Source organism: Notamacropus eugenii, chromosome X (assembly GCF_028372415.1).
Source record: "Notamacropus eugenii isolate mMacEug1 chromosome X, mMacEug1.pri_v2, whole genome shotgun sequence".
NCBI lineage: Eukaryota > Metazoa > Chordata > Mammalia > Diprotodontia > Macropodidae > Notamacropus > Notamacropus eugenii.
In genome coordinates, this window is record NC_092879.1 from 98653310 (window position 1) to 98665650 (window position 12341).

Below are 12341 nucleotides of genomic sequence, written 5' to 3' on the forward strand. Positions count from 1 at the left end.
AGCCAGTGGGAGCTGTGTGTGTGCACCGAGATCTTGGGAAATGATGTTCACTAAAGTCCGGTGCATGGGGGACCTGATACTGCTCAAGCTTCTGTGTTTTCCACGGGAATTTTGGTGTAAAATGTTGATGAGGATTGGCCTAGGGGACTCCAAGTGAACAAGTTCCCTTCACCAAGGGACCTTGTCATCTTCGTTGGCTGGGGCACTGCCCAGGGTTACACACACACACACACACACACACACACACACACACACACTCAGGTCCTTTACTCTTGCCGTATAATTGAGTTAGATGCCACAGAGTAGGTGGCAACAAAGTGTTGTAAAGGCCACTACGACCTCTTCAACCTTGTCAGGGGTAGTGCTAACTAACCTCTCCTTTCCTACCACAGACCAAGCCCTACTTGGTCACTGTTTGGACCTGATGGACTCAGAATGAATGCAAATAACAGTTGTTTCAGTTTTTGCCAGAAACCCTGAGGGTCTTCCCCTCCCAGATCTATTGTTCTTTTAAAAGAGGCCACTCTTTGCCTCATTTTTATTAAGACTTCGTCGTTGATGGGCTTCCTCAAATCAAACTGAGTCCTGTTAAAGACCTGAGCTTGAAAAAGCCAAGGTCTCCCATTGCATCCCAGGTCAACTTCAGTTGTCCAGATTCATATCTGGCCACTGGCCCCAGATGGCTCCTGAGGAGAAAGTGAGGCTGGGGCCTTTGCTCAGCCCTCCCTCACTTAAATCCAATTCATGAGCATGTCACGACATCACATCCCTGATGTCATGGTCCTCTTTGGGAACGAAGAACAAATAGAGAGAAAGAGAAAGCAATAATTGGCCACAACTCATTGTCCACTCACACATATAGAGGCTGATGTCAGGTCAAGTCAGCGCGCATTTATTAGGTGCTTTCCATGTGCCAGGTGCTGGGGAGCCTTCTGGGAACTCCCACGTCTAAAGGGGGAGACGACAAGCGAACAGCTCAGGACATAGAAACTAGAGACAGGTTGTGTTGGAGGAACCCTCAGAAGGAAACCATCAGAGGAGACCTGGCCAGGCTTCCGGTGGAAGGAGTGGGGTTTGGGCCAAAGCCTGGAGAAGCCTGGGAGTCAGGGGGTGGAGACTAAGAGATCTAGGCAACAGCCACTGAAAAGTTCCTGAGTCACCAGATGAGAAGAATTGACAGGAGGCCGGTGTCCCTCGGTCTCTAAGTATATGGAGGGGAGTAAGGTGTAAGAAACCTGGAAAAGTAGAAAGGGACCAGGCTTTAAAAGCCAGGGGAGTTTGCATTTGAGCCTGGAGGTGCTAGGGAACCATGGGAGTTTATAGAGTAGAGGAGTGAGTGATACTGTCAGCCCAGTGCTTAAAGAAGGCCAATTTGAAAGCTGAGTGGGAGAGCCTGGAGGCAGGAGGATACCCCCTCCTCAGGCCCCTCAGCAGCTATTGCAATAGTCCAGGTGTGGGGTGAGGGGGGTGGGATGGGCTGTACACAGGTGGTGGCAGTTGTCAGAGGAGAGAAAGAGGAAGATTTGAGAAAGGCAATTTATGATGATTGATGGCTTGGGGGATGTCTGATGGGTGTTAGGGGTGGGGAACCTGCAGCCTTGAGACCACAGGTTCCCCATCCCTGAGGCTAGGATCTGATCTGGGAGACTTCATTTTTATGTACTTAGGAACCCGGAAGAAGTCCTTTAAGGAGTGTGAGGGAGATGTTGATTGGATTAGCCCAGGACTTAATACTGGACTCCCAAGTGTGACCTCTTGGTGGTGCCCCCTGACTTTTAGGCTCACCAAGTGTAGATGAGGGCCTTGGGGGTAGAATCCCACCTTTGTGTTTTTCTTCCACCTGTCAAAAATGGAAAAACTTTTGTCTGGGCCTTGGGTTCCTCAGATGGAAAATGTTTGGGTGGGTGGATTGTGCAGAACCGCCATTTTCACCTGGGGGCTGAAGCATTAGATACTCTGCTAACTGTTCCAACAGAGTTTGCTTCCTTTGTAATCTTCTGTATCTTGTTCTGTGTGTTTTGGAAGATGATTCCGGACAGACAGACTGTGACAGGGGGCCATGGTGCTCTCAAAGTGAAGAATCCCTCGCCTTGAGGGTGTTCGAGGCTCCTGCCTTTCAGTTCCGAATCTGTGGTAGCTCATTTCATGGATTCCTCACCCATGAGCCTCTGGGGCAGGTACCATACTGCTGTCCTGTCCTCTTTCCGCCTCCTCGTCTTCACAGAGTAGATGCTTTGTAAAGACGATATGATCGCCCAAATCATCACTCGCTTTCCTCGTTCTTCTAACACTTGGAGGTGTTCGGGCCCTTTGACCACAGCAGAGCTGGACTTCGTTCCCTCTTAGCTTCAGGGGGCTAGATTATTAAAGATGAATTGGAGCCAATGGGCAGAGAATGTGTCTTGTGGTCAGTTTCAAAGCCAACGAGTAGAGTCTTTTAGAAACTCATGCTGAGCTCCGAGTGAAGGGGCAGTGGTTACTCTGGCTACTTTCTGGGCTGAGAACAAGCCAGAGGACAGCTTCCTGCCCCCTGGCCTCCTGGGAGTCCTTCCCTTTGGCTGTTCCTGCCACATCCTGGGTTTCTGGCTCTGTCTCAGTCACCTTGGACACCATCCCCTTCCCTGCTTACCCCGTGTTAGACAATTGCGTCAATTCACCTGGCCCATCCAAGGTCCGCACAGAGTAGTTTTGTCTTGCCCTTCCCAGCCATTGTGTTGTTTGAGGGATGTTAGTGTCAAGCCCAGGTATTCCAGAGCCAGTCTGTAGTCCCAGAGTTAAGAACCTCTTTTGTGCTCTTAGTGGCCGCAGTAGGAGCTGGGAGTCTGAGTCTAGGGAAAAATATGTTAGGTGACATGAACCAAAGATTGAGAAAAGCTTTCTCAAGATTCAAATTTGAGCTGACTACAAAGTATCTGGGCAAGTTCGCTTAACCTCTGAACCTGTGAGAGTTCTAGGCAGTTCTTGAAGACTGGAAATTCCTGAAAAGGGGCCCCCTTTCCTTGGTAAAGAGAACACCTTCTGCCTGGGAAGTCCTAGGTCTTGACACCCCCACCCCAGCTGTCATCATTGGCAAGCAGATTGTTGTTGTTTAAAAGTCAACTGGGCTCCTTTGTGATCGAATGAATTCCTTGGCACTGGTGTCTAAGGTGCCCTCTGAGATGCCCTGTCAGTGTCACACTGTTCACCCGCAGCTTATAAATGGCTTGTGTTCTCAAACTGTGATTTGAAGTGGGTTGTTTGAGAAGCTCTTGTCCTAATGTCCATTGTCATCGTATGTATCATTAGCTTCCCTGTCCACACAGCTCCTCAGAGCATCTTTCACCCCCTCGAACAGCTGTCCTTGAGAATGGGCACAAAGCAGATCCGTCAGTTTTAGAATCCCATTTTCCTTCTGTAAGCAAGTTCGTCAGCAATGTTCCTGAACAAGTTCTCTGCCCTCATTGTGTCCTCCTCCCCCTCTTTTACACCCTGGCTTCTGCGCTGTCCACACCTGATCCCCTGGTGACCCTCAGGACTGTTTCCTTTCTCCACCTTGCAGCATTTTACCAAATGAGCCTTACTTACTTAGTAGTCACATAGTAACTTCCATCACCACTTTTTCACTTCTGTTCCTGAGCCACTAAGAATAGATTTTTCAAGTTTTCCTGAGGCCTTTTGTTTTGATGCCCATATTCTCTCTGTCCCTTATAACTAAAGGCTGCCATGTGCTGAAACCCTCTTCCAAAAGGGCCTTTTTATTATCTCATTGTCCAGGCCTGAAGTTAGTCATGACAGAATTTGCCTTCCTCTTCTGATTATATTTGGGGTCATTATTATAGCTATTTCAATGATCAGTAAACATTTTTTAGGAACATGCTATGTGCCTGGCATTGTGCTAAGCACTGGGGATACAATATGAGGCAAAAGACAAACCCTACCCTCAAGTTTACAATCTAATGGAAGGGACAACGTGCAAACAAATATACATAAAACTAGCTCTAGCCAGGAGGAAAAGGAAATGATTAATAAAGGGAAGGCACCGGAATGAAGAGGGGTTGGGGTAGTCTTCCTGTATGAGGTGAAATTTTAGTTGAGTCTTAAAGAAAACCAGGGAGGTCAGTAGTGGGAGTGCAGGAGGAAGAGCAAAGATGGATGTCTTGTTGGTCAGTGTCATTGGATGTAGGGGAGGAAGGTGTAAGAAGACTAGAAAGGTGGGAGGAGCCTAGGTCACTGCCAACCAGTGAGCATTTTGTATTTGATCCTGGAGGTAACAGAAAGCCACTGAAGTTTGTGATCAGACTTAGGCTTTAGTGAAATCAGTTTGGTGGCAGAATGGAGGATGGATTGGAGTGGAGTGATATTTGAGGCAGTTCTACTCATCTATAGCTATTGCAATAGTCCAGGCATGAAGAGATGAGGACCTGAACCAAGGTGGGGCCAGTGTCAGGGGAGAAAAGGGATTCAAGAGATACTGCAGGTTGCAATCAACAGGCCCTGGCAACAGATTGGATGGATGTGTGTGTGTGTGTGTGTGTGTGTGTGTGTGTGTGTGTGTGTGTGTGTGTGTGAGAGAGAGAGAGAGAGAGAGAGACAGAGAGAGAGACAGAGAGACAGAGAGAGAGAGAGAGAGAGAGAGAGACAGACAGACAGACAGACAGACAGACAGACAAAGAAAGAGTGAGTGAATAAGGAGTTAAGGATAATTTCTAGGTTGCAAGTCTGAGGGACTGGAAGGATGGTGGTACATACCTAGGTAGCCTTTACAATTAAAGTAAGAGAGAGTTTTGTTCTGTGAAACACATATTTCACCTTGAACTCACAGGCAACACCCTTGTGCATTACATAAAATCAGGCTGTGTCTGTCAATATTAAGGTGCCACCATGAACTGCAGTGAACCAGATTCACCTGGGGAATAAAAGTTCTTCCCCTTATAATTATATTTGAATCCATTATTGTAGTCATGGTAGTTGATAAACATTAGATACCTGCTATGTGCCAGGCACAGGTAGGAGATGGGGATGGTACTTTGGTACATTTTCTTGGCTCTGCTTATTTGGCTCTGCATTAGTTAGTATGAGTCTTCTCATGGTTCTCTTAAAGTTCTCAATTGTCATTTCTTATTGCTGTAAGAGTATCCCATTACATTGAGACTCCACAATGCTCCCAAGGTGATGGGCACCCCCATTGTTCCCGGCTTCTTGCTACCACCAAGGTCCTACTTTGAATTTTAGGGCAGCATAAGGTGGGTTTTTTCTGACTTGGATCTCCTCGAGCTAGCTATTTGTCCAATAATAGTGAGATCACTGCATCAAACAAAGCTTATGAACAGTTGGTTTTGTGAATAACTTGACATCATCCTGAATGGTTTCTAAAACAATCAGACCAACTCACTGATTCTGCTGCAGTACAGGAAGATAGCTGTCTGTTATTATCTTTGCCAATTCAAGGTGAAATGTCAGTTGTTAGGGTTTATATTTCTCCTTCTGAGAAGCATTCTTTCCTCTGATTAGTGAGAATTCCTTATTTTTGCCGACTGTTCATCCTTTGATCACTTACCTGTTGGAGAATGATTCTTGATCATATTTGTATCAATTTCCTATCTGTCTTGTATATCAGACTTGTATTAAGGGTATTTCATGTAAAGAATATTTCCTCCCCACTGTGCAATTTCCTTTTTCATCCTAGCCGCATCGATTTTGTTGGGGAAAAATCTTCTTAAAATTTTTTTGCAATCAAAATATCTTCTTTTACCTTTTGATCACCTCTGTCCTTTGGTTAAGAATTTTCCACCTAGCCATAGTTGTAAAAAGGTACCTTCTTTCAATATCTTCTAATTAAAAAAATTTATTTTGGTCATTGGTACTTATTTTATGGTATATTGTATAAAATGCTAGTCTGACCCCATTTTTTGCCAACCTGCTTTGTGACAGGGAGCTCTTCCCCCTAGGAGATTGTGTTCTTGAATTTATCAAACACTGGCATGCTGTTCTGCCTATAGACATTCCTGGTTTTTAGCTAGTACCAGAGAATTTTGATAATTCTCAACTTAAAGGATAATATGACCTCTGGTGAGGCTGTGCTGCCTTCATTCCTGCTTCTCCCTCCATTATTTCCTTTGTAATTTCTAGGGTTATAGATTTAGATTCCCAAGAAACATTAGAGGTCACCTAACCCAGCCTCTTCATTTTGCAAATGGACAAATTGAGTGCCAAAGCAAGTGAAATGCCTTGACCCCAGTCATAGTCCACAGTCATCAGTGGCAGAGTCAGGATTCGAACCAAGGCCCCCTGATTCCAGTGCCACAGGTGCTTCTAGACCTTTTATTTCCCTGGTGAATTTGGCCAACTGCAGTTTGTGGTGGCACAGGCTTTGCCTTGGTACCCTCATACTGGTAGACATAGCCTGTTGAGGAAGCCACTCATCCCTCACCTTGTTTTTATGATGCGCCAGGGTGTTGCTGGTGAGCTTAAGGTAGGATATGTGTTTCACAAAACAAAACTCTCTCTTTCATTATTTTAAAGCATACCCAGCACCTCCCTTTAGGGGGCACAATTGGAGGAGTGAGAGTGGTATTGAAGTTCCAGGTTCTGTGGTATAGTGGACAGTACTGGATTTAGGGTCAGGCGATCTGACCTGGTGTCCTGGGTCTGCCATCTGCTAGTTGTCTGACTCTGCCCAAGGCAGCTCTGTTTCCCTGTGTGTACAGTGGGCACGATGGTTGCGTTCCTGTTTCTCACAGGGCGAAACGCCCTGGCATCACAAGCTACTGTTCTGCTTTCGTCTTCTGACACCTCCTCATGGACCATGCCGGTGGGTCCCAAGCTTGATCAGGGGCTTGCCCATCACCAGGGCATCCCAGTGGTATGCTGGGTGGGGTTTTTGGCCACAGTCACTCTGGAAGACTCTTTACCCGGGCCAAAGAAGGGTGAGGATCAGCATCGGTGGAGGGATTGCCAACGCTGATAAAACCCTGGCTCTTTGTTGGGAATCCCTGACTTGGACTGGCTTTTATGGGGTGACCCAGTCCATGTGGTGTTCACTCTGGCAATCGGACACTTGCTTGTAGGTTCCTAGGATTCCAATCTAGAGCTATAAGGGACTTCGGAGGCCATCAAGCCCAACCCCCTCATTTGATGGATGAGGAAACTGAGTGTTTGGTTTCAGGGATGGCTCTTCTCGCAAGGCACGAGTTTGCCAACTGGCTCCCAGCAGTCCCATTTACTCATCCAAACCTGCAAGGCCAGTCCCCATGCTAATTTAAACACATAGGCAGCACGAGCTGGGGCCCTCTTCTTCTAAGTAACCTACTTTTCTTTGAGGCCTGAAGGACGGTGTGTCACTTGCTGGGGAATTTCCTTGACTTTCTTGCCCAACCTCAATAGTAGTTCCTTGACGATAGGCATTTATGGGTGTGTGTACTGTGGAGTGTAAATAATAACCCATTTGCAAAAGAGGTGTTTAGGCGGATGAATTAAGTCTTTGACTTGTCTTGTTTGCTTGAGGGCCCTGCCTCCATCTGCCTGGCAGCAGGGATGCTGAAAACTGTTGAAATCTATAGGGTCTTTCAATTCATTAAAAACCCCCAACACCAACCCAGGTGTTTTTGAGCTGCATTTAGCCTTGGTTAGCAGTCAATTTATGAACCACCTTGATACAGCTTGCTAATTGTGGTGCCAGAGAAGCTGCAAAGGGACCATTTCCCCCTACAGATTTTTTTCTGCCTCCCAGCTTCACCTTGGAAAAATTACAGACATTTTCCCATCTCCTCACTTTTTCTCCTGTTCCTGTTTTCTTTAAACTTTCAGAAGATGAATTCAGACTTAAAAATTTTATACGTGGTCCTGCCCTAGGATTAGGCACAAACCTCATAAAGTGAGGTTGGGAAACATGCCCATTTTTTTTCTTAAAGGCACTGTGTGGTTTGCAAAGCTGGCATTTTTGAATCAGTGCCTACAGTAAGATTCTTAACAGAATCTGCTCTCCAGGTGCGAAGCATTAGGGTAGTGTCTTCAGACCTCGGGGAGATGCCCAACAAAAAAACTCTTCTAGCCTGCATCCCGGTCCTGTCAAGCCATGGGGTGGCAGTGGCTCCATGGCCCCATTAACCCAACTCCAAAGGACCTTGGTTCTTGACTAAGTGCGCCGATTATCGGGGTCTCTGTCAGCGATTCAGATATTGAAAGTGAATCTACCATTTGTAGTCACAGATTTAGCACTAGCAAGGGGGGGACTGAAAGATCGAATGACCTCATTTTATAGGGGGGGAAACTGAGGCCCAGAGAGGTCCTCCCCTGGCTCAGTCTGCAGAACCCTGATTTCTTTCTTTGTCAATTAATCTTTAGCAATTTGATCTCATTTGACCTTCCAGCAGTCCTGGGAGGAGGTGATTACCACACATTATGTTATAGTTCCCATTTTACAGATAGAAAACTGAGGTAAAGAGACGTTAAATGCCTTGTCCAAGATCACATAGCTACTGTCAGTGGAGGCATTTGAACTCTGGTCTTCTAATTCCAAATCCAATGTTCTTTTCAAGAAGTCATAGGCTTAAATGGCCTTGATGAGCAGAAACCTGAGTCATTCAAATCATTTCAGAGCCTCCCAGGATGTTAGAGCTAGAAGGGAGGCCATCATTTGACAAATTTGACATTCATTTTACAAATGAGGAAACTGAGGCCCTTCCAAAGGTTAGGCACAAAATCAGATGGTAATTAAGTGGCACAGCAGAAATCCTCTGACTCTAAATCTAACCCTACAGATGAGGAAACTGAGGCCCATGCCTAGGTCACAAAGGTAGGCAATAACTGAGCTAGGAATCAAACCCTTGTCCCTCTCTCTGACTCCACATCGAATGCTCTTTCCACTGCATCAAAGCTCTTCTGAAGTCTTAAGATGGCAAACAAAATGATTGTTAATTAAATGTTTAATTCATGCTTATTAGCATAGGCTGTTTAGCTTGAGGTTTAATTGCTTACTGGCGTCCTGACTTTCAGACTATATCCCCCACCTAAGTATTAATTCATGGAAGATTTTCCCCATTTCTTTGGATTGTTCGTTTTCTTCATTCCTCATGGCAAAGGAGTATTCCGTTACATTCATATACCATAATTGAGTCAGCTATTCCCCAGACATTGGCCACATGGTTTTCTAGTGTGGGAATATTTTATATACCAACAGGTATTTTTGTCTGTTGATAGTATCCTGGGATCTAGGCCCCACGCAGGGCTCCTTGGGCCAGAGGGGCCAGCCATTTTTAACGTTCTTATTTTCTTGTCGTTTTTATGTAAGTCTTGTCTGTGTGTGTCTTGGCAGGTCAACTAACTCTCAGATTCTTGAATACATTTGGTTATTTCATTTCAAATCTTCTTTTGAAAAGAGGACTATGCTAGTGATGATATACTGATGATTTTTGCGGGTCAATAATTGTATTAGGCGCCAAAAAATGATTTTAGCCTTCACTTTGCCACTGCTTCTTCCCTTCCCTTTTCCTTCTCCTGATTGTAGAAATGCTGGCCCCGGCTGCCTCTCCCAGAATAATGCCGCTAGTTATAGCATCCTGGCTTCACCCCTGTTTTTATTGGAAAAGCTTCTAATGTTTCTCAATTACAAGTAACGTGAGCTCCTGGTTTCAGTTACATTTTTCCTTCACCGTGTGAGAGAGAGTTCTATTTCTCAGCTATAGTGTTTTTTAACATAAATGAGTATTTTGTGTTTTATCAGAGGCTTTTTCTGCAACCATTGATATGAGCATGTGTTTTTAATTGCTTTTGTTACTGATATGATTTAGTATATTGATTGTTTTCCTGTTAAACTACCCTTACATGCCTGGTATAAATTCTGCTTGGCCATAATGAATAAATTTGGCGGGAAGGGGGGAAGGGCTGTGAGGGAGTACGTGGCTGAAGTCTATTTTCCAGCACTTAATAGCTTTTGCATCTATGTTCCTTACTGATACAGGTTTGGAATTTTTTTCTATGCCTTATTCTTCCCAGGCTACGTCTTAGGACCATATTTGTCTTGTAGAATAAATGAGTAGAATGCTTTCTCTGCCTATTTTCCAAAATAGTTTCTATAGTATAGGGATTCTTTGTTCTTTCAATTTTTGATAGAATTCACTTGTGAAACATCTAATCCCGGGGTTGCTTTTTTTTTTTCCAGTGGCAGTTCATTTGTAGCCTGGTGAGTTTCTCTTTCTGAGGTTCCCTATTTCCTGTTGAACTGAGTTGAATATTTTATATTATTGTAGATCTTCATCCATTTCGTGGACATTTTCCGTTTTGCTGGTAACTAAGTGTGCATTATAATTTTGGATCATTTTCGTTTTTTCCTCTCCCTTGTGATAGCTCCCTTCGAATTTTTCATTTTGCTAATATGCTTTGCTCTTTGGTGATCCAGTTAGCGGGCTGAAGGATTAGTAACTTATTCCTTGGTCCTGCCCTTTGTTAATTTGTATTTTGTTGTTTTCAGTTTGGTTTATTTCACCTTTTCAATTTTTATTCTTATTTCTCATCTTTGCTTTGGGTTCATCTGTTTTTAAATTTTCCTTTCCACTCATTAATCTTTGCTTAATTTGGTTACTATTAACATTAATATAGAAATGCCTCCTTAATTGTCGCTTCTGCTGTGTCGTACATTTTGATATGTTATAACATTATTTGTTTTATATACACACGTATATACACATATGCATACATATACACATACATGTTATATAGCATATTATATCATTGTATCATATTATATAAGATTATATAATGTATATATAATGTCCTTTTTTTAAGTGTTTGTTTCTATAATTTTGTTCTTGACCCTCTGCATTATTTAGCAAATCATTTTTGGTCTCTTTATTCAGTATCTTAATCAGCTTTCCCTGATTATTTTCATCACATTGTGATCTAGAAAGCAAATGTTTGTTTGCCATTTCTGCTTCTCTGCATTTATGGGTCTGTTCTTTATGCCCTAAAGCGTGACCAACGTTTGTGATAGTCCCCAGAGTGTTTGAAAAATCAATATGTTCCGAAACACGGCAGGGCCATGTTTCTCCCTGAATTCACCGAATCCGGTTTTGTCTGCATCTCGGTCCCCTTTAGGTCTCTGACTAGTTTATTTATCTTTCTGTTTGACTTGTAAATTTTCTGAGAGTGGAGTATTAGTCTCCTCCTGTTGATTTCTTACTGCTCTGCTTTTTTACCCCTTAGGAAAATTTCCCTTTACATATTTATTCGCTGGGTTGTTTGTTGTATGCATGTATGGTGCTGATTGCATTTCACCAAGGTTGGGATGTGGGCAGGGAAAGCAGGCTCCTGCCTCAGACCCTGCTGTCATTGAGTGACCCAGACATGTCACTTAAGCTCTCCAGTCCTCAGTTTCCCTTTTTAGAAAATACAGATGCTTCTGCTTCCTATAGCAATCAGCCAGTGAATCTGTGGTACATAGCACTGAAGATACAAAGGCAAAAATGAAATGAGCCCTTTCTTCAAGAAGCTCACGTTTTGTGACAATGTGGACTTGGCCCCTTTTCTGGGTCATGGATCCCTGTTTGGGCAGTCTGTCTGATAAAGAAACCAATGGGTAGGCCTCTGCTCAGAATCAGGTTTAGAAATGAAACAAGAAAGAAAAGAGAGTGTCAGTAAACATTTCTGAAGCACCTACTGTGTGCCAGCACTGTGCTAAACATTGGGAATGAAGAGGAAGGCATAACATATTCGTGCTCTCAAGGAGTTCACAGTCTAACGGGAGGGACAACCTACAAACAACAATGGCTGTCCTAGAGATAGGCAACAGAGGGAAGGAAGAGACTGGAAAAGGCTTCCTGTAAAAGGTGCCATTTTAACCGGGCCTTGAAGACAGCCACAGAGGCCAGGAAATTCTCTAAGATTACAAAGAAAAAGAATCCTGTTGAAATAAAGATGTAATTTTTTCCCCAGACCAGTTCACAGATACCTTCTCCCCCAAAGTCCATCCATAGACCCCAGGTTAAGCTCTCTTGTATTAGGGGAAATAGTGTGTGTTTGTGTGTGTGTGTGTGTGTGTGTGTGTGTGTGTGTGTATTTATAAAATATATATACAAAATATTCCCGTTTGGGGTGTGGAACTGGTGGAGAGGGAGGAAGGAAAGGCCCTACTGGGCAGTGATCTGGAACAGCCTCTCAGAGGACAGACATGGTGCTTAAATTGAGCTTTGAAGGAAGTTAAGGATTCTAGGAGTAGAGAGGAAGAGGTGTGGGAGTGGGGGGAACAGTCAATCAATGCAAAGGCACAGAGATGGGAGATGGATCTTTGTATGTATAGATAGAGTGTATGAAGGGGAGTGATCTGTGATAAGCTGGGTTGTGAAGAGCCTCAATTGTTGCACCGAGGA

The 12341-nt window shown here is 44.1% G+C and overlaps 1 protein-coding gene and 1 pseudogene across 4 annotated transcripts in view; one reads left to right on the forward strand and one right to left on the reverse strand.

The window, feature by feature from the left end:
* Positions 1-12341, forward strand: part of CLCN5 (chloride voltage-gated channel 5) — a 108549-nt gene that overhangs the window by 28335 nt on the left and 67873 nt on the right. The gene's annotated exons all lie outside the window — the stretch shown is intronic.
* LOC140516504 (U6atac minor spliceosomal RNA) lies at positions 280-392 on the reverse strand (annotated as a pseudogene).